Below are 22460 nucleotides of genomic sequence, written 5' to 3' on the forward strand. Positions count from 1 at the left end.
CTCTTGCACCTGTCAAAACTGTAGGGGCTGCTCAGCAACACATGAAAAATCTAATTTGCTATTAAAGTCATTTTTTTCCCGAATACATCTGTCCATCCTTGGAGGTGGCAAAACACATTTGCGAATTCGCAGTCCCGCATGGAGGGTATGAACTTGTCAGCTTGTTCTGTCAACAGGCGTGATGTCTGAGCTTTGTTGCCATCACAGAGCAGCTTGTTATCTGCCAACCCTGACTGTTTCTCTCGCAAGCGGGAATTTGAAGCTTCTCTTAAAGGGATAAAAAAGCTTTACCAAGCCCCAGCTATAATTAAAAGCCACAGCCCTTGACTTTGTCAAGCAGAAGGTTTGGTCTCTGCGTTCTCCGCTGGTTGAGCTCCACGCCCGAGGGCTCTTGCCTGTTTCTCTCCTCCCCTCCCTTCACCCTTCCTTCCCTTTCTTCCCTTCCACGGCCTATCTAATCAGGGTGGGAACTCAGCTTTGTTCGCCACTCTGTAAGTATTTTTCAAGTTTCTATTTATTGTACGTCTATCAGGTGTTTAATACATGAACTTGTTTAGTCCTCAAACAAACCCTGAGGATTTGAACATTGGCCTGCTTGTTGACAGAGCCAGGAATTTCAGCCATGATGCTTGCGCCGAGTCTGTGCAAAGAGTTTGCCTCTCTTGCCTGTTAAGTCATGGAAGTTTTGGGTTTTGTAATAAGGAACTGTAGTTTAATTACATACCTACATTTTGGACAACTGAGAAAGGTCAAATATAAGCAAGTAGTAGATGAAATAAAAAACAGGAGAAAATAAGCCTAGATGCAGAAATTAAATTAGGTGAATCTTGGTGGCTTCTTATAAGTGTCATTCAAATAGATTTTATTAAAATCCAACTGGATAATAAGAAAGAGGTAGGTTTTGGGCTTTGGTATAAGATCCATGTGAGATCACATTCTGACTCCCCATGCGGGCTTGGGCAAGTTATCTCATCTATTAAAGACAATTTCTTCAACTACAAAACAGAGATGATACTACCTAAATTATAGAGTGGTTAGGAGGACTAAATAAGCTAACATGTGTAAAGCACCTGGCTCATGGTTACTCCTAAATTAGTTTATACTTCCCTCTGTTTGAATCATACCTCTCCTTAATGGATATAAAAGGGGACATTTTTCAACAACTCAAAGAACCACAATGCGAATGTAATTTTATTATGAAAGAAACAACAGTCTTTTGTCATGATCTGTCCAGATAGGTAAAAAACAAACAAACAAAACTACTTAAAAAATGAGTGATATATAATAAAAAAATTATATATAATAATAATGGCATCCTGCCATTGAGTAAGAGTGGTCTTTGCCTGCCATTACAGGCTTCTCAATTAATTTTTGGGGGAAACCATTGCTACATAGAAAAAAGAGATTGAATTAAATTAATATAATTTCCAGCTTCTTCTTCGAGGGAGCTCCATTGGTATACAGCATAATTGCCAGGAGAAAGGAGTGTATGTTTTGAATATGCGCAATGACCTTAGGAGATTCAGGCTAGACTTAGATAAAGCAACGTGAACTTAGGTCATTTTGCTCTGGGAGGTTCCAGTTTCCTGTAATTGATGCTACTCATGCCAAGGTCCAGTGTCAGAAAACAAATGATGCAGATGTGGACATCTTTTTGTTGCTTTTTAGGTATAAAAAGGGCACGTGGACAAGTCTCACTGGTAACCCAAGTGTCATAAAAAGTTACTGGGGAACGTTACTTTTCCCTTAGACTGACTTTGGGAAGAGGTATTTTGAAAACCACTCTCTTCAAACTGTTTGGTTGTAAGTAAAAATAAGTGAAAATGTCAATTAATTTCATGGTGGAAAAAGAATCAAACTTTAAAACAAAGATTTGTTTAATGAGGATTCAACAACTGTTTTTCTTTCTGTAGAGTTACTGTTTATCACTTCCTCTTGGCAACTTCTGCCGTGTCAATTTTAGTAATAACATATGGAGAAATGATCAAGTTCCATCCATTAGGTAAATGTGATTTATCCTTTAATTTTTCAAACCAAATGGTTGGTGGTTTTCACAAAGGGAGACGTTTTGTTCTTGCTAAATGACTAATGGTACACGTTGATTTACATCACCAAAAGAGGAGAGTAATTGACTTGAGAGCTTGTTTAGAAAGGATTTTTGAAGAGACACTTCATCTTCCAAAAATGGGGCACCTGAAGCATGAATGAAGGTCCTAATCAATCCTCCTTTGTTTCAGAAAATTGAAGACTGTTAAAAAAACAAACAAACCCAGAATGCAAGGAAAAGACATATATTCTAGAAAAGGCACTGAGCAAAAAGAAAAGCTGATGGATTTAAAAGTTAGGGATTTAAAATGTTAACATTGGCATCTTTCTTTGTAGTATCTATTTTCTATAGGCTTTTAGAAGTATAAAAGTGAGGACAGCAGGTTAAATCAATTTGTGTCACACAGCATTGTAAAAAATGTTTGGCATTTTTCAAGATCAAAATAAAGGCATGTTGGACTTCCCAGGTGGCGCAGTGGTTGAGAATCTGCCTGCCAATGCAGGGGACATGGGTTCAATCCCTGCTCCAGGAAGATCCCACATGCCACAGAGCAACTAAGCCCGTGCACCACAACTACTGAGCCTCTGCTCTGGAGCCCGTGAGCCACAACTACTGAAGCCCACGCGCCTGGAGTCTGTGCTCTGCAACAAGAGAAGCCACCTCACTGAGAAGCCTGCGCACCACATCAAAGAGTAGCCCCTGTTCTCTGCGACTAGAGAAAGCCCTCGCAGCAACGAAGACCCAGCACAGCCAAAAATAGAAATAAATAAATTTATAAGAAAAAACAAACAAAAAACAGAAACAAAAAAATAAAGGCATGTTCATTTCAATTTGAAAGTTTCCTGCTTTTTAAAAAAACTTTTTCTCTTATCGTGGGTAATTGCGAGTACACCTCTTTCTCCTGGATCTGAAACCAGTTCTGTGTCAATTGAGGTCCTGAACTGCTGTTAAAACTGGCATAGATTGGGAGAAAACAGAGACCCCCAAATTGGTGACTGGATATGGAATAATCTGAGAAGACTTCCTGAAGGAGGAGAATGAAGAGAAGACCATTTCAGGCGGGAGAAAGCTATACTGTGGGAATAAATTGTATTTAATGGAGATAATAGTAGCTTACGTTACCAATTCCCAATTGATAGACATGTAGGTTGTTCTACCATTTCTCTGTTTCAATCAATGATGATCTATCTATGAATCTATGTACCTATCTATCTTGTGTATTTATACACACACACTATGCAAATATACTGACAAGATACAGTCAGAAATGGAATTGCTCATTCGAGTCACTATATACATTTTTGTAGATATTATCAAATTGCCATCTAAACAGTCCATAGAAACGTACATTCCTGCCAACAGTGTATGAGACTGTTTTCCTCAGGTTCATGCTGGATGTTATGACACTTTTAAATCTTTCTAATCTAATATGTGAGAAATAATATCTCGAGATCTTTATGATTATCATTCGGTTATAAGAAAGATTAAGTTACAGTATTTTCACATATACAGGCCATCTGTGTTTCTTTGTAAATTGTCAGTTCATCTCTTCATCCACATTTTTAAAAAAATTAAGCCTAGCTTTTGTAATTCTTTGGCTTTTAACTGTCAACGTGGCTTCTTTTTAACGTTTGACTTTTATTTACTGTTATACTTCATACCATTTTCATGTTAATATTTTTCATCTTTCCTCTAAAATAATCTCTCGTGTTTTTTCTATGTAAATGTGTTTATTTCATTCCTTTTAATTTTTAACTCTCCTATTTTCTAAGTAACCTTTTGGTTGTGCTCTATCCTTAACCCACCACTGAACTTTACTACTTAAGTCACAGGACAGCAGGGCAGACTGGAGGCCACCTTTGCAGCTGCCTGTCGCCCCTCTTGCCCCCTTAATGAATCGCTTACTCTTTCATCTTTACCTTGGGAACCTCAAAAAACTAAAGAGCTGAACTTGCTCAGGACAACTCCAATTTTCGCTCGGACAGATGGTGCTCTTGTTTTCCTGAAATGGTGATGTTACCGAGTCCAAGCTTGCTTCTGCTCGCTGCACGACAGGCCAGTGACTCAGAGATGAGGTATTGAGACAAGGAATAGGACTTCATTTGGAAAGCCGGCAGACCGAGAAGATGGCAGACTCGTCTCTCAAAAAAAACCACCTTGCAGGGCTCTGGATGCCAGTTTCTTTTACAGTATCAGAGAAGGAGGGTCGGGAATAAAGTAACAAGCTTTGTCAGTCTTGCAGAACATCTCCTGAGATAAGTAGCCTCGGGGAAAGGATGTGTTAATGTCTTCTTTTCTGCAGCCAGTTCACAGGTGGGTAGGGTTCCCGAGGCAGTCCACTAGGTATAATTATAATAACAAAGGTAACAAAAAGCAAAAGTCAAAGAAACAGATCTAATGTGGTGTCCAATTTAGCTTTTCCCTGTTACGATGATAGTTTTGATAACTCACACTATCCGGAAACTGTTTCCAAAGATGACTTATGAGTAGTAGTAGCGGGTTTGTGAATGGGAAAGGAGATGAGAATGTGTCCTTTATACTTATCCTTATCTGCACTGCTTGGGATGTTTCCACAACTGTGTAGTATTTTCATAAAATAAATAAAAAAGAATAAATTTTGTATTCTTCAACATTTATAGGCCATGGCCATGGGACAAAGTATGTCACTAGTGTCCCAAAGGTGGCATGAGAAGTCTGAACTCTGCTCTGATGTTGGTAGAAACATCTTGATAGATGCTCCTGGGATGTGATGCCAATGAATGTCTGTGCCCAGGTGGTGGACAGACCCGACAGTGGCCCCCGTGATGCATATCTTCTGATACTCATGGCCTGGATAATCCCCTCTCTCTGTGAGTGACAGCCGGGACCTGCTTCCAACCGACAAAATGTGGCAAAGGCGATGGGGTGGCCCTCCCATGACTATGTTCCGTTACATCAGGTCACACTCCTTGTTGACTCTCACTCCTGCTCTCCTGCTGGCTTTATAGAAGCAAGGAAGCTTTGCCTATCCTTCACCATCCATTCCGCAGCCCTGTCCCCACGGCAACGGTTTCAGGTCACTGCTCTGGCTACCACTGACCTCCTTTCCGGCACCAGGAGATGTCCCTATTTTGTGTGTGCATAAATGTGGCTTTGCATTTATAAGAATTTTTATAGTATTTTATAAACCCTTTCTAGGAGTTGCAGTGGGAGGCTTTTCAGTTTTCTTAGTCTGCCACATTGCTGAAACTGGATCCATCAAAAGGGGACATTTTCTAAAGTTCTAAGTCACATTTCCTATCTCTGGGGGCTTTCAAGTTTTGTTTGGTAACAACCACTTCAATGCCTCAAAGTGTCAGCTATCACCCTGCAATCACCTTCCTCACTCAGCATCTCTCTTGGCCACAAATCACAAGACTCCAGACACCACCGGGTAAAGTCCCACCTCTTCCTGCCCTCAGATGCAAGTACATATATGAACACATGCTTACACATATGCACATCTTCCTCCCCTGTCCACAGAATTTCTGAGGGGACACCAAGGCGCCAGAAAACAGGCAGTAAGCTGTCCCCATAATGAACTCTCCCTTGTTCCCTGAGAGTGCTATGTTCTCTCGGATGTTCTCGGAACTCACTGTTCCCTACTTGGGCTATTCTCCTTTCTCCCATCTGGCAAACTCCTGTTCGTCATTCAAAACCCAGCTCAGGGACTTCTCTGGTGGTTAAGAAGCTACCTGCCAATGCAGGGACATGGGTTCCATCCCTGCTCCAGGAAGATCCCACATGCCGTGGAGAAACTAAGCCCGTGTGCCACAAGTGTTGAGCCTGTGCTCTAGAGCCCGTGAGCCACAACTATTAAGCACCTGTGCCACAACTACTGAAGCCCACGCGCCTAGAGCCCGTGCTCTGCAACAAGAGAAGCCACCACAATGATAAGCCTGCACACCACAAGGAAGAGTAGACCCCTCTTGCCACAACTAGAGAAAGGCCATGTGCAGCGACAAAGATGCAACACAGCCAATAAATAAATAAATAAATTTATTAAAAAAACAAAAACAATGCAGTCATCCCTTCTGCAAAGCTTTTCCTGACCCTTTATTGCCTTGCACATCCTTCTATTACTGGATTCATCATGCTACACTTTTGTATTTGAATGTCTTCCTCACTAAGCTTTGTTCTCTTTGTACCTTTAATGCTGGCACGTTACCTGGCTCATAGTAGGCATTCAACCGATGTTTACTGACTTTAACTTAGGATTTCAGCGTGACATCAGGGAAATGTATTGACAACACAGATGGCCCTACTGGCAATCTTCCCCCAGCACCTCGAAATTTGGGAACGTGACACAGAGGTTATACCTTTTCAAAGGTATTAACGGGGAATTTGTTGGGAATGTAAAATGGTACAGCCACCATGGGAATCAATTGGTGGCCCCTCAGAAAGTTAAACACAGAATCACCATGTGATCTAGTAATTCCACTTGTGGTATATACCCCAAAGAATGACCCCAGCGACTCAAAGAGGTACTTGACATCAATATTCACAGCAGCATTGTTCAGAGTAGCCAAACAACCCAAATGTCTATCAACAGAGGACTGGAAAAACAAAATATATATACGATGTGTGTATGTTGAATAGAACTACCGTGGGATATTATTCAGCCTTAAAAAGGAAGGAACTCCTGATACGTGCAACCACATAGATGACCCTTGAAAATGCTATACTAAGTAAAAGAAGCCAGACATAAAAGGACAAAAATTATGATTTCAGCTAGATATAGTACCCAGAATAGGCAAAGTCATCAAGACAGAAAGCAGAATCCTGGTTGCCAGGAGCTGAGGGGAGGGAGTAGCGGGGAGTTATTGTTTAATGGGTACAGAGTTTCCTTTTGGGATGATGAAAAAGTTCTGGAAATGGATAATGGTGATGGTTACACAACATTGTCAGCATACCTAATGCCACTGAATCGTACACTTAAAAATATTTAAGACAGTAAATTTTAAGGTAAGTGTATTTTACCCCAGTAAAATAGTAACTTGGTCTCCCTGGAATGGGGGAAGGGTAAAATTCATCTAGAGAAAGGACCCATATCTGAGGGTCTGGCCTCTTGTCCCAGGGAAGTGTTGACGTCTACAACCAGAGTTTAATTTTGCTCCGCCAATTACTTAGGAACAGAGAGAAAAAGAAATAACTCCTTGTTGCTTTTTCTGAAATGAATTTAGATTCAAAGAACATTTCCTTGTACCATCTGGATTAGCTTTTAATATTTCCAAGTAATCCTACAGTGGTTGAATCAGTTTTGCTATTAGATCAATCACTGCAGTTAAAAACTGATAAATGTTACAATATAACCAGAAATTTCAGCCAGCCAGGTTAAACCTAGGTCAGTGATTGGCTTATGCTGCATTTCCTGCACAAGCTGGGGAGGAGGACTTGAGCCTTCTTTGTGGCAGGCTGACCTGAAGACCCAGGTCAGAGAACGCATCACACTTGCCTTGCCAGGATTTCACCAGATAATCATAACACACACTGATGCAGGGAGTTGGAAACCAGACTGTATCTGTTTTCATTCGGCCTGTGTCAAACACAGACAGCATGTGATTGCATTATAAACTCTTGAGACAGACCTGCTTCTGGAAAGCTTTCCAGTCCTGTTGCTGCTGCCATGGCAACTGCTGGAGCTTCTGGTGCTGTCGTGGCCGTTCCTCCAGCACTGGACCGTGAAGCGTGACTTCTGTTTCGTGCTCGAGGAAAGCCCAATTTCGAAGGCTGCTGCAGTCTCTGAACATCCTAAGTGGAACTGTGTCTTCTTTTCGCTGCTCAGAGCAAAGGTGCTCTTTGGGGTCTCAGCCCTGTCTCTGCAGGTGCTGCCCAGAGGATCTTTTGGGTGGGTGCTTATGTAACCTGGAGATGCGACGGGGCCTGCTCCTCTCCCACTGTGTGACTCCCACAGTGGAAAAATAACTACAGGCATGGTGGTGAGTAAGTAGGGGGAAAAGCAAAGAACTGAGTGATGTGCTTTCTGGCATCGTGTGACTGACAGTCCTGAGGGGAGATTCTCAAGGGGTGATGTCCTTATAGTGCTTCAGGACAGAAGCAATGGCCAACACTGAAAAATATCAAGCAGCGGTTTAGAAAATGTCGATTTCAATTTCCAATTTCATTAATACGATTTTCTAGGTTAGTGGATTAAATAGAAGGTACAATCTAACAAGTGGATTTAAAGCATCTTTTTAGACTTCATTTTGATACGCAATATTTACAGGTCACTGTGGCATGTGACTCTGACAATTGTGGATACTGGAGGACCATCGTTCACTAACTTTTTTTGTAAAGAGAGATGACTTTGTAAGAAATTAGGACTAGATCTTTATGTTTAAAATGATTCCTTCCTTCAGGTTTTCTTTTATACATAATTAAAATTCATAGAAGTACGTAAAAGACACTGGTCTAGGGATGGTCAGTTCTTAATGTGGTCAGAAGAAATTCGTTTCCTGCATAATAAGGGCTTTTCATGGCCTTTATCATCTTGCTGTGCCTCATATTTTTTCACTGCTTATCACAGTGTATTAATGAATATTCATTAAATTCCTGGGAGCAAAATCCCTTGAGTTAAAAGACTGACATCATCACCGTCTTATCTACTTTGTCAGAGGAGAGAAATGAAGACGGATTGAGCTTGTTCTCTCCTTCCTAGAGGAATTTGGCTGGAATCACAATTCACTTGCCTAAAACTGGCTGGAAAACATGGGAGGGAGGTGGAAAGAGGCTGGAAGGGAAGAAAAAAGCATCTATATTTAACATTTTTACTTCTATTCCGACTCCGTGGAGATTTGAAGGCAGGCAAGGCTCTTGGCTTCATCTTGACTTTGGATCCTGTTGCTTCCGTTGGTGACTGTGCAAATGGATTCATCATGCTTAACACATGCCAGCTCACGTGCCCCTTCTGTTTTCTTCACACCATGTTGCAGATCTGCTGGTTTGTGTTCCCTCAGTCTCTCTGGGACATTCGCCTCAGATGCCCCAACACCAAGGAGCCCTCTGATCAGAATGGTGGAGGGTGAGGCCCAGAAGCAGATAGCTGGCCTCAGGGAAGTGCTCCGTGGGGAGAAGCTCAGAGCACCTGCTCCCAGCCCAGAGGTCACTTCACCTGCTACACAGTGGACATCCATCACGTGGCCCCTGGGAGTGAGGGATACTGCTCGCACGGCACCGTATACCACGAGTTTATCAAACCCTCCAAAGTCACCGTCACTCCACTCTTCCTGGTTGACCTTCCTCTTTGGAGTCAACTTTTTGTTGTTGCTTTTGTTTAGTAAACCTTTACTTAGTCACGTTCTGTATTTGAGTAGAGTATCTCTGTTGTGAAATTGAAGTTCAATTTCACACTTTGCTTACAGCATTCATTTATACAGAAAGGATATGTACGGATGCACAGGCCTATGTAGCACGAAGAAAATTTATTTTGAGGTTTAATGGAGAAATTATGGGGGTGCAGGAAAGAGAGATGGGAGAGAGAGGTCTCTTTAGAGAGAGTGGAGAGAAGGAAATCAGGCCCGTCCGTCAGAGATGGTAGGCGACTTTAGAAATAGTGATGTCTGATTTAAATATCTATTATATATGTGTAATTCACATGGTTCAAGAATGAAATATTGGAATCTCCTTCCCACCGTATCCCCAGTTTATCCAGACCACCTCTTCTACTTTCCCTGCCCTAGTAACAACTATTACATTCTCAGGAAAGTTTCCAGCTTCTCTGTGCATATACAAGCAAATGTGAAGCAATCTATTGATTTATTTGTTCATTTAACAAATTATCAAGTGTTCTAGGCAAAAAAATAGAGAAAGATTCCTGTCCTCAAAAGATGACATTCTAGCTGGAAGAGGCAGATGATAAGTCATAGACGTGATAAACTTGAAAACAGTGTTTCCCACTAGATTAACGGGGCTAGTGAAGGAGAGTCAAGGAGGACCCGTCCGGGGAGGTGGCCGCTATTTTCAACGTGGTGGTCAGAGGAGGCCTTGTAGAGATGGTGATATTTAAGCAACGACTTGAGAAATACCATGGGGGAAAGATTCAGTCCCCTGCGTACTGAGAAAACGGTCTTCACCTGTGTTTCCCACGCACACGAGAGGCCCTCTCGGGTACACTGGGAGGCCGGCACACACTGCCACACGGAAGGGGATACAGGTACTCCTCCCACAGTCAGTCCTCCTCAGGAAAACATGCATTATATTGCTAATATAAAATTTTCTTCTTCTAGGAAGAAACCAGAAGCTGCTGCAGTTTGGCTGTGGTGACCACATCTAGGAGGTAAAGCAAAGGAAAGCTGCTTCTTTGCTTCCAGCAGCAGCAGACAGGGTGTGGAGAGCATAGTACAAAGTCTTCCTTACTGAGCACTTAACTCTCTACCAGGCCCCCTGCTAAGTGCGTTCTCTCATCGGATTCTTGCAACAGCCTTCCAGTCTTGCAGGAAAGGTATTTCTCTGCTATTTTTATAGATTAAATTTATTAATTTTATAGATAAAAAACTTAGACTCAGGTTATGGAAACCGGCCAAGGTCACAAAGATCCTGAGTGTCTAATTCTGAAGCCGAAGATTCTGGAGTAGATTAGACTCACCACAGTCCTTGCTTTGCAAAGTAAATACTAGGCAGGGGAGTCATCTGCCTTCTGTCCTTCATGTTTGGAGCAGCTGGGCTTTGAGTAGTGCAGGGAAATATGTATGCAATGTATGTGATGCTGTCATTCTGTGGTTGCTTATAGAATGTGTTATACTTGGCATTCAGCTTGATATTTTTTTTCCCTTTTGTTATAAAATACCATATCAAATCCATCCCTGTGAGGCCATCAAATGTCCTCATTGACTGTCATATCACTAAGCTTACCTGCAGGTTGCTAAGGCGGTTTTAAAATTAATTGCATGGTTCCCACGTAAAGCTCACAGAGTCATTGTTTTGTTACTATGATAAAATAGTACAGTTGTCATTTAAAAGTTTTAAGAACACATAATCTCACATAGCTTCCAGGCCACGATTTATCAGGTGACTAAGTTCCTTGACTTGTTGCTGACAAGAGTTTACAGGAAAGAGAACAAGTTTTTAGTCAAGTAGGTCTATTTTAGGAAAAAAATAGATCCCACTCACATTAATGTTTACATTAAAATTGTATCTCTGATGTTCCTCTCTCTATCTGAATTCTGTGTACTCACTAAAGGCAACAAACGTAATATCTTTATGGGATAAAACCCATTCCCAGGCCAATGCCAGCTGCTTTATTTGAGTTACTGGAGCTGGACTGTCAATTCTGTAATTAATACATCAACAGTCAGTCCTTCAAACATGCGGTCATTTTTCTGTTCTTCTATCCTTCTCTTTGATTCTTAGAAAGATCTAAAATAAAGTTTGGAACCCTGATAAAGAATTGACCCAAGCACTTCTTCCTGTCGTTGAAGATGTATTTTAATAATTGAATGCTTAGCCTTGGAAATACTCCACTTTGCAGAAATGAAAGGTCTGCGAAGTTGCTCAGCTAGGATCTTTTAATGTGTGACTAATTTATTAAGCAAATGCAAAACATAATTTTGATTCCAAAAACATAATTTTAAGAAATATGTTTAGTTATTGTTTCTCAATATGCCACGTGTTCACTATTTTTAGCTGCTTCAACCGTAAGTGATACATAGGAGTGATATAGGAGGGATAGAGATAGAAAAAGAGTTTCTGACATTCTGTTGTGTTTTAAAAATTACCTAGAAGCAATACGGAGAAATAGTCCCCTGGGACGTCCCTGGTGGCCCAGTGGTTAAGACCCCATGCTTCCAATGCAGGGGGCATGGGTTTGATCCCTGGTTGGGAAACTAATATCCCACATGCTTCTTGGTGCAGCCAAAAAAAATAAATAAATAAAATAAAAAGAAATATTCCCTAAACGGTTTCCAGCTTCAGCCTACATTTTGTAGTAAACTCCAGTTTGATGCCAAAGATACCTCTTTACGGGAGGAAAACAAAAATCGTAAGTGTGGAACCACTTGGCACTTTTTGGAAATTCTTGTAAGCTGACAAATAGTTCTATCCTGAAGTGCAGACAACAGAACAACTGAAATCACTCCTATGGTTACAAAGGCAAAAATGTCCTTGTCTGTTTTACTGTTATCATCATTATTATGACTAAGTCTAGGAAAACTGCCTTCTATTGGCTTTATTTTTTTTTAATTTACCCAGAAGGAAATTTTTTTTCTTTTCTTTTCTTATTTTATTTGTTTATTTTTGGCTGCGTTGGGTCTTTGTTGCTGCTCACAGGCTTTCTCTAGTTCTGGAGAGTGGGGGCTACTCTTTGTTGTGGTGCGTGGGCTTCTCATTGTGGTGTCTTCTCTTGTTGCAGAGCACGGGCTCTAGGCGTGCAGGCTTCAGCAGTTGCGGTGCATGGGCTCAGTGGTTGTGGCTCACGGGCTCTAGAGCACAGGCTCAGCAGTTGTGGCGCATGGGCTTAGTTGCTCCACAGCATGTGGGATCTTCCTGGAGCAGGGATGGAACCCGTGTCCCTGCATTGGCAGGCAGCTTCTTAACCACTGCACCACCAGGGAAGCCCTCTGTTGGCTTTAGATGTATCCTTGGTTACCTGCACATAGTAGATGCTTGGTAACCTTTTTTTTAAATGAATGAATGAATGAGACGTGTATGTTTATGGCTCAAATGGGAAACGAGTTGGAGGATCTTTAATATTTCAGAGTCGTCGCATGAGTCAGCATCACAACATCCATGCTAAAGAGGATCTTTCAGAATGATCTCTTCCCAAGTTATTTCCTGCATGAATCGTTCCAAAGTTCTTTCAGACACAGTGGGACTCCTGAACGCCCATGATGCAAAGCCTCGGCAATGTGTGAACGTGTAGGAAGTGTTTTTAAGATTCTCTTTCCCAATCATCTTGCTTTTTGGCAGATGACACAGTTGAGGGGCAATATGTAGGTGGACATTTTCTAAATTATAAAATATGGGCGGCTAGTGGGTGACTGCAGAGGCAATGGTATTCACAAAGCGGAGAAGATCAAGTTTGAGAGTTCGAAAGGGCACCAATTCTTTCACAATGAATCAAGAGCCCTGAAATGTGGTACTCATAGAGAGGATAAAGGAACCAAAAATATACACCCGGCACTCTGCAGGAAGCGGTGCTGAAAGGCAAGGATCCCGTGATTTCTGAACCAAAACGTTCATTTTTTATGCTCTTCCACTAACTTAATCTCCCATTTTCGGATTTTATACGCACACACACGAACACACACACCCCCCTACGTACCAAAGTATAGTGTAAGCAAATGTGAGTTATAAAACAAAATTAGCATATATAGTACATTCTAAATAAAATAAGAATTGGACAGCGTCCTCTTTGTGGAGGATTCCGTGTGGTGACATTGAGTAGTTCAGTCCCAAGTCACTCGCTGTATTAGGGAGTTTAGCAGCAATAGAAGCTTGAGTGTCAGCCTTGGAAACTGGCACTTGGCTCCGTTGTTACACAGAGTGGATCCATGTCTCTAGGGCTGACTTACCAGAGATTGATGTCTAAAATCAAAATGCCAGTTTCCCACTGAGCCATGAAACTTAAAACTGTCACGAAGGCAGGAGTCCTCACGTTGACGTGACCAGCTCATTTTCTCCCTAGAAGACCAACAAGGGACGTCAGGCTGGAACAAGAAGACTTGTATGATGAGCGTGGATTCAGAACACAGAGAGTGAGGCCAACTGAGCAGCTGAAGGCATTAAGCTGGGGGCGGCCAGCGCAGACGCGTCCAGGGGCCAGGGAGGTAAGTGAGCTGCGTGAAGGCGCCCGCTCGGGGCCGGGGACAGCTCCTACACAGTTCTAGCTGATCGTGGCCACGTGGGGATGTGGGATTTTTCAAAAAAAAAAGTAATACATGGATAATCTTATGTAAAATCTTTTCATTAAAAAAAGTTTCCAGTTAATTTGAATATTAAAAAATAGAACCTAACAGAGCCAGACACATCCAGCTGTGAGCAAGGTTAGGTGTCCAGTACGCCAGTGTGTGACCTCTGCCTTGAGTTTCCAAAGCCTGATGCATCTAGCTCATGTTAGGAGTGATCGTGCTATAAGATTCAAGTAACTCCGAGCCCCTGGTGAAGGCTCCCACCCCGTGAACAATGTTTAGACACACACAGCCAACACTTGTCTGAGTGACACGTTTTCCTGTATTTCTGTGATGAACCAACCTCACCCCTTGCACACACTTCGGGTGAACGCACCCTTTAGGTACCATAACACATCCACTCTTTCACAGCCCAGTCTTGCTGACCTCACAGCTGTTGGTCTCTAAGCAGATGTGTGTTCTCAGCTCTGATCACTATACATTGATTGCACAGCTTAATGCTCAAGTCAATCTTTATTTCCCTCATTTTCAAGTTCCAGGGGTCAAATCGCTGTATCTTCATGAACTGATAACACGGTCTTATAAAACGTACATCATTTTGTCAGAATCGTAATTTACTTTTAGTGCTGCCCATTTCACCTGGGATAAATTATTTTCCCTACCTTTTGGTAAAAACAGTGATCTCCCAGGTGACTTGTTTAAAATAGAACCCATTCAATGGGCCATCTGTATGATATCTGTATTACAGTTTTGAAAAGATAGAGTAATATTTGAGAACTGTTTAGGATGAAATAAACTGCAGACATGAGTATTAATGTTTTTCTGCCTAATCACAGCTGGCTCATTAGCTATGCTATTTTTAAAATCAGCAGCATGGTCATAGAAACATTTTCTTCTCAATCTGCCATACCAGTAGGCATGTGGTGCTGATGCCAGCAGGACAACACTGAGGCAACGAGGCCTTAAAAAACAACCTGTGTTATTATGTTTTACTTTGGGTGCTAACTTGAGATTGAGCAGCTGTTCAACAAGTGTAGGAGGCGTTTCAGAGCCAGATTTTGGGTCTGGACCTAAAATTCTGCAGAGTGGAATGGGAGGTTCTGTCCTAACAGGGACCAATCTGGGTGTCAACTCCTAGACAGGACGTGCACTGCAACAGAGCCTGTGGTTCACAGTCCCCAGCCCTCCAACAGAGAAGTGAAACATGTTTTATTTGGCCAGTCTGATCTGAAAAGCGTTGGGATATTTGGTATACAGGGGCATTTTATCTGACAAATGACACCCGGCCCTGAAGTTTTGGTTGACTTAAACAATTGTTCCACGGAGGGAGAATTTTCAGAGAGATGCATTGAAGAGAGAGGGAGCTGCTTGAGCCATCCACATACAGAACTTAAGGGTCCAGCTTTCTTTTGCTTATAAACTACTCATTCAAATCATGTCCATAAAAGAGATTTCTTATTACGGAAAATTTCACACGTGCACAGAAGTTAAGGTCATACTCCAGTGACACCTCCCCCCAGTCCCACCGTGTACTTTGCAACCAGTCTCACCAATTATCAACTTTGGCTAATTCGTTTCATTTATACACCTACCTGCCATTTCTACCCCCAATGTATGATTTTAAAGTAAACCTCATGGACTTCTTAGGTGGCGCAGTGGTTAAGAATCCGCCTGCCAATGCAGGGGCACAGGTTCTGTCCCTGCTCCAGGAAGATCCCACATGCCACGGAGCAACTAAGCCTGTACACCACAGCTCTTGAGCCTGTGCTTTAGAGCCCAGGAGCCACAACTATTGAGCCCATGTGCCACAACTACTGAAGCCCACGTACCTAGAGCCCGTGCTCCGCAACAAGAGAAGCCACGGCAATGAGGAGTCCGTGCACCACATGAAGAGCAGCCCCCACTCACCACAACTAGAGAAAGCCTGTGTGCAGCAACAAAGACCCAACACAACAATAAATAAATAAATAAATAAAATTTATAAAGTAAACCTCAGGCATTATCTAAAATATTTGTGTGTGCATTTTTAAATTTTTTAAAATTATAATTTATTATTTTAAAGATTTATTTTATTATTTATTTTTGGCTGCATTGGGTCTTTGTTGCTGCACACGGGCTTTCTCTAGTTGTGGCAATCGGGGGCTACTCTTTGTTGCGGTGCACAGGTTTCTCATAGTAGTGGCTTCTCTTGTTGCGGAGCACAGGCTCTAGGCATGAGGGCTTCAGCAGTTGTGGCTCACAGGCTCTAGAGCACAGGCTCAGTTGTGGCGCTTGGGTTTAGTTGCTCCTTAGCATGTGGGATCTTCTCGGGCCAGGGACTAAACCCATGTCCCTTGCACTGGCAGGCAGATTCTTAACCACTGCACCACCAGGGAAGCCCTGTGTGTATCTTTAAATAATTACTTTTTTTCTAAAACAGACAATAGCATTATTACACCTAAAATTAAACGATAATAGCTAAATATCATCAAAGATCTAGTCAATGTTCTAATTTTCCTGATTATCTCATAAATAGCTTATAATGAGTTCAAATTAGGATCCAAACAAGGTTCACAGATTGTAGTTGGTTGTTGTGTCTCCTGAAGGATCTTTCATTGAAAACAATTTTATTAGAATATAAAATAAAGACATGGAAAACTACCCAAAACAAATGTATGACAATTAATTTTTATAAAAATGAATAGCTCTATAACCACAACCCAGGCCAGAAAATTAAACTTTGGCTTCCACTTCAGAAGCCCTGTCCGTGAGACTCAATCCAATGATGAACACCGTCTTCCCCAATTACTTTTTTTTTAAATTTATTTTTATTTATTGGCTGCATTGGGTCTTTGTTGCTGTGCGCAGGCTTTCTTTAGTTGTGGTGAGTGGGGGCTCCTCTACATCGTGGTGTATGGTCTCTTCATTGTGGTGGCTTCTCTTGTTGCCGAGCATGGGCTCTAGGCACGTGGGCTTCAGTATTTGCGGCACGTGGGCTCAATAGTTGTGGCTCATGGGCTCTAGAGCACAGGCTCAGTAGTTGTGGTGCACAGGCTCTGGACCAGGGATCAAACCCATGTCCCCTGCACTTAACCACTGCACTCCCAGGGAAGTCCCCCAGTCCTATTTGCTGCTTTGCAAATATTTTTATCACCCAATTGTGATAAAATGTCCCTGGGCATTATAATTTAGTCTTGCCTATTAAAACATGTATTTTAAGTTTTAAATGAATGATCTCTTGTTTTTCCTTTCATTTTATCTGCGTCCTTTGATCGGCAGAGTTTCCCACAGCCTGGATTCTGTTGATTGGGTGCTTGTGGTGTAATTCAACAGGTTCTCTGTCCTCTGTATTTTCGGCAAGTTGGCAGCTGGATCTCATCGACCCTGTGGTCCAGGCAAGGAGGTGCTGGCAGTTCTGTAGGAGGCCCATCTGGCTGTCTCCAGGGTGATGTCGGCAGCCATTGGTGATTGTCACTGCCGGTATCTTGTAGTTCGCTTGGTTTGCAGAATGGAGATAGTCTAATTTTAATAATTTCTACTCCATTTGTTCGTTGAAAAACTATGATAAAGAGATATTCCTCCAATCTATTATTTGGTTACCCAGTGGTATAGTTCATGTAGAAAGGCAGGATAGATTCTTTGTTTTTATTTAAACCATTTTTCAAGATAATGAACTGATGCCTCATCACATTCTGAAGGTGATCAATTCTTTGTGAGCTTAACACACACGCTAGATTTAAACATATTTGATTTGTTTGAATCCATCAAAATTACTATCATCATGACTGAGGTGCCAGCTCTCCCACCTTTGGCCAGTGAAATCTCCTTCAGGTGGGCTGTGAACTTTTTTGAGGTAATCCTAACAGTCTTTGATATGTTCCTTGGTATTTGATAGACAAGCTATTCCAGGCTCATCTTGTCATTTTCTGTCACAGATTTGGAATTAGCCATTTCTTCCAGAGGCTCTGGTTTCTTTTAGCACTCAGTCTATGTGTATGTCTGTCTCTATGTGTTTACTGATATTAATATACATATATACCTTTTATATGCTACATATAGTATATAAAAATATACTTTTTGAATAGTTTAAAAATAAGTTGCGAATCCCAATGACACTTTCAGTGACTTGATAATATCATCTAACATAAAGTCCGCTTATCTTCAAAATGGCATTTACATATTTTTAAAATCCAAGATGAAAACCAGATTTATGCGTTCTGTTTGGCTGTGATGTCTCTTTCATCTCCTTTAATATAGACTAGTATCCCACTGCCTTTTCTTCTTTCTTTCCTGACACTGACATCTTGAAGTGTCTGAGCTGTTGTCTTACGGATTTACCACAGTTCTGGATTGGTCCTAATGATAAGATTCAAGTTAAACATCTTGGCAAGACAACTACATAAATGATATTGTGTATTTCCCCCTGTAGCATATGAGAAGGAGGTACGGAATGTAAATTTTGTTCTGTTGTTACTGAGAAACAAGTTTGATCACTTCATTAGGGTGCGTCTGCCAGATATCTTCACCATAAACACATATTTTTTCTCTTTTAATTAAAAAAGAATCTGTGGGATAATAATCTGAATAATATAGGTATCTTATTCTCCAACAAACTTTCACCCAATGGTTTTAGCATCCTCTATTAATCCTTGACTGAATCAGTGATTACATAAGGTTTACAGAGTGATGATTTCTAATGACGTCCTTTTGTTTCTATTTACTATTTCCTTCTCTTTAAGTTATTTTTCTATGAAGATCTTTTCCTCTTTTCTCTTTTTCTGTCTCTCTCTCTGAGTATCACTAGCGGAATCACGGATTTTTAAAATGACTTTATTCAGCATGGCCAGGGGCGACACCTTTGAGCTGGATCCTTCAATATGTTTTGTCCATTTTAGCTTTCTTGTCACAATCAGAAGGACATTTTATAAAATACATGGAAATGTATAATATAAGGTCCCACACCATTTATCAGTTTCTAGCACAGAGACCAGCATCCTGTAAATTTGTTGAAATGAACTACATTTGCACGCTCCTGAACCATGACCTTTCTTCGTGTGAGTCTAGCCAGCAAAGAGTTATTTTTTTAAAGAAAGAGAGGGTGGTGTGGTGGTTTGGGAGCCAGGCCTAGCCCGGACTAAATTCTGCTTCTAGTTCATGAACAGCTTAATAGACCATTAAGGTCTCAGGACGTGGTTCAGCCTCTCTGAGTTTCAGTTTACTAATCTGTTCAAAAAAGAGAGAGAGAGAGAATAATAAGATAGAGTGACTCTGAGTGTGGTCCGTCGCGGGCATTCAGTAAAGACAGCAATCACACAGCAATCAGAGTCCGAAAAGACAGAACAGCATGAAAATCCAATTTAATACTGTTTTTTTTTTAATTTTTTTGCTTTCTGTGCGAGAAGAAAAGACTTATCAGGGAGGGAGCCTGTTGAGGGCTGCCCTTGGGTACAGACTTGGTAGGAATCTATCTTGTTTTTATCCTATCCATGTCTGAAAGACAAGATTCTGATTCGTGAGTGGGATTTTTTTTTTTTTTGTCTACAAATAAATGCTTGTTTCCTCTCTGGTTCGTCCTCCCTCTTCTTCCTTCTTTCTTCCTTCCTTCCTTCCTTCCTTCCTTCCTTCCTTCCTTCCATATTATGGTAAAATAGATACAACATTAAATTCACTATTTTAATCATTTCAAAGTGTGCAGCTCAGTGGTACTGACTACATTCACACTGTGCAGCCGCCACCACCATCCAGCTCCAGAACTCTTCATCTTCCCAAAGTGAAACTTTGCACCCATTAAACACTAAGTCCCCACCCCCAGCTCCCCCAGCCCCTGGTAACTACCCGTCTACCGTCTGCAAATTTGACTCCTTTAGATAACTCATGTAAGTGGCATCACATAATATGTCTTTTTGTCTTTAGCAGCTCATACACATGTCTCATTTTAAAATGTTTCATTACAAGAGGAAAAAAATACAGGGACTTCCCTGGCAGCCCCGTGGTTAAGACTTTGCCTTCCAATGCAGGGGGTGCGGGTTCCATCCCCTGGTCGGGGAGCTAAGATTCCAAACATAAAAAAACAGAAGCAATATTGTAACAAATTCAATAATGACTTAAAAAAACTAAAAAAAAAAATACAATGCAGTGTAAACGGTGGAAAGCATCATCAAGTGTATTACACAATTTTCAGAAAGATAAACAACCAACAGCGGGACAAGGTTTTTTTTTTTTTATTTTTTTTTTCTGTTTGCTATCAGTAATTAAAGCCAAAATTGTATTATTAAGAACAAAATAAAGATGGGGAGAAAAAATTCTCTGGGTAAATGGCTCTTCTGGCATTCTATATTTTTTCCTTAAATTATCACCTTATTCGGTTATGTCTACATTTTAAAAAGACACCCAGAACTGCCCTTGAGGACAAGCATGTCACTTACCACGGGGCTGGTTGGCTAGGTGCCATGTTCTGAAAGAGGTGGGGTGGGGGTAGGGGGACAGGAGGAAAATGCCACGACCTGTAGCCTCTGATCCAAGGCAATGTGCCTCCTCCACCCTGGGGAGGTGCCCTCAGTGACTGATTACCAGCTATGTGAGACATGTCCAGAGAACAGAGGACGGATTCAGTCCAGTTCAGTCTCTCCCCGCTGAGTCAGAAGGGTCTCCAGGGACCGCACCTCTCACGTGCCAAGTCTTACCTCCCGTGCCCCGTGTCTCCTCGTGGCAGCGGCAGCCTGCCCTGCGGGTGTGTGAAGTACCAGCCCCCGGGGCACTGCAGGACCCTGCTGCTGCGCCTCCTTCGGCAGAAAGCACATCACCATTTGGATGTTATGGGAAAAGCAACCCCGCTCCCCGATGCCCACCTCACAGCCCTCAGAGGCCAGAAGCAGCAGTGCTGAGCCACCGCTTCCTGTTCGCCAGGGGTCAACGCCAAGCCCAGCAACAAGACCCACGTAGTTCTGCGACTACAGTTGCCGGAGCGATGGACAAGCTGCTGTCTATGTGCGCGGCTTCTCCTGCTGGACCACAGACCAGCAGCTGAGCCAGGCTATTCACTTGCAGGAGCCTGTGATGTGGTGGAGCTGAAATCTGCAGAGCACGGAGCAAATGGCCAGTCCGAGGGGCTGTGCTGAGGAAGCCTCTGAAAACCCTGTCCACAAAATTGTTGCTAGAAAAGCACGTAACGGAGAAAAAGCGGATGTGGGGTCAGCCACCAGGCAGAACCTGTCACAGTGTGCGGCAGAGGCTCGGCATCTGAACGTATTTGAGTCTCAAGAGTGGAAATAGCTCCATGGGACCACGCCCGAGATGCTAGTGACTCTGCTGACAGACGGGCCACACTCTGGGCACCTCGTAGGCTCATGCGTCCACGTGCATAAGCCCCCTGTGTGCTGCCTGACTTCGGTTGCCCTCCTCTAGCCCTTCACCTGATGGGTCTGGTCCCAGCCCCGATTCCATCCATACCACTTCTCTCCTCAAGCCCCGGAGTCCCTCCTCTTCCTCCTGGCATCTGTCATGGGCATCTCATGACCCTCCATGGTCTCCTAATTTGGCTGTACCTCCCGCTGGGCCATTCTACCACCTTTACCTCAATCCAGCCTTCTTTCCTCCACCAAATGCTACCGTGGGGCCTCTACCAGATATTTACATGAAGACCTTTGACCCCTCTATCCACCATGGCAGCCAAGATTCGGGCTTTCCACCCTCTGTGGTGAGTGAAGCTGAATTTGGAGAGGTCATGAACAAAACAGTCATTGCCAACAGTGCCCATTCCAAAGTGATTTCCAAAGTGCGTGGGATTACAGTGACTCGACTGAGATACTTCTTGTGGCTGTTGCTGTTATCAAGCAGTCTCAGGCTGTCAATGACTAGTGTTCCTGTGTCCTCATCTCCTCTCTCAAGAGGTTCATAGCACTGAAGCCACGTCCTACAGTGTGGGTGCCAGCAGGAGCTCTTCCAGAAAAACACATCTGTTCCAGGAGAGATCACCTGGCTGGTCCCAAGAGAGCCGCCCGCAGGAGGCACCAGGACCTGCTTCTTAATAAAGGTCCTTACTTCCAAGAAAGGGACCAGGGGCATGAGATATACTAGAATAGAGAACGGGACTGCACCACTAAGAGTCTGGTTGGAAGCAAATGTTTTTTTAATGGACTTGCATCTCCTCACCTTCATCAGGCATATTTTGTGGATGTACCTGAGAATTTTGAAGGCCCGGATTCCTCTGAATCCAAGAAACATTCCCCTCCATCTTGCTAGAGAAGAGCAGCCCCGCTTTGCCAACAAGATGACACAAGGCTTTACCTAAGGCAAATGTAAGATGATACCTGTCCTTTTCAAGAACGACCCCATCTTCCATCATTGCCATTAGATTTCTTTTTTTATTGGAGTATAGTTGATTTGCAATGTTGTGTTAGTTTCAGGTGTAAAGCAAAGTGATTCTGTTATACACACACATATATGTATCTATGTGTATATATATATATCTCGATATATCTATTTTGTTTCAGATTCTTTTCCATTGTAAGTTATTACAAGATATAGTGCCCCGTGCTATACTGTAGGTCCTTGTTGTTTATATGTTTTATTTA

General features: G+C 42.3%; 1 pseudogene; it reads left to right on the top strand.

Annotated features, from left to right (window-relative positions):
• Positions 1 to 20727: 20727 nt before the first annotated feature.
• On the top strand, positions 20728 to 22128 carry LOC130844730 (cleavage and polyadenylation specificity factor subunit 7-like; annotated as a pseudogene).
• Positions 22129 to 22460: the final 332 nt, after the last annotated feature.

Source organism: Hippopotamus amphibius, chromosome 2, assembly GCF_030028045.1.
Source record: "Hippopotamus amphibius kiboko isolate mHipAmp2 chromosome 2, mHipAmp2.hap2, whole genome shotgun sequence".
In the NCBI taxonomy this organism is placed as follows: domain Eukaryota; kingdom Metazoa; phylum Chordata; class Mammalia; order Artiodactyla; family Hippopotamidae; genus Hippopotamus; species Hippopotamus amphibius.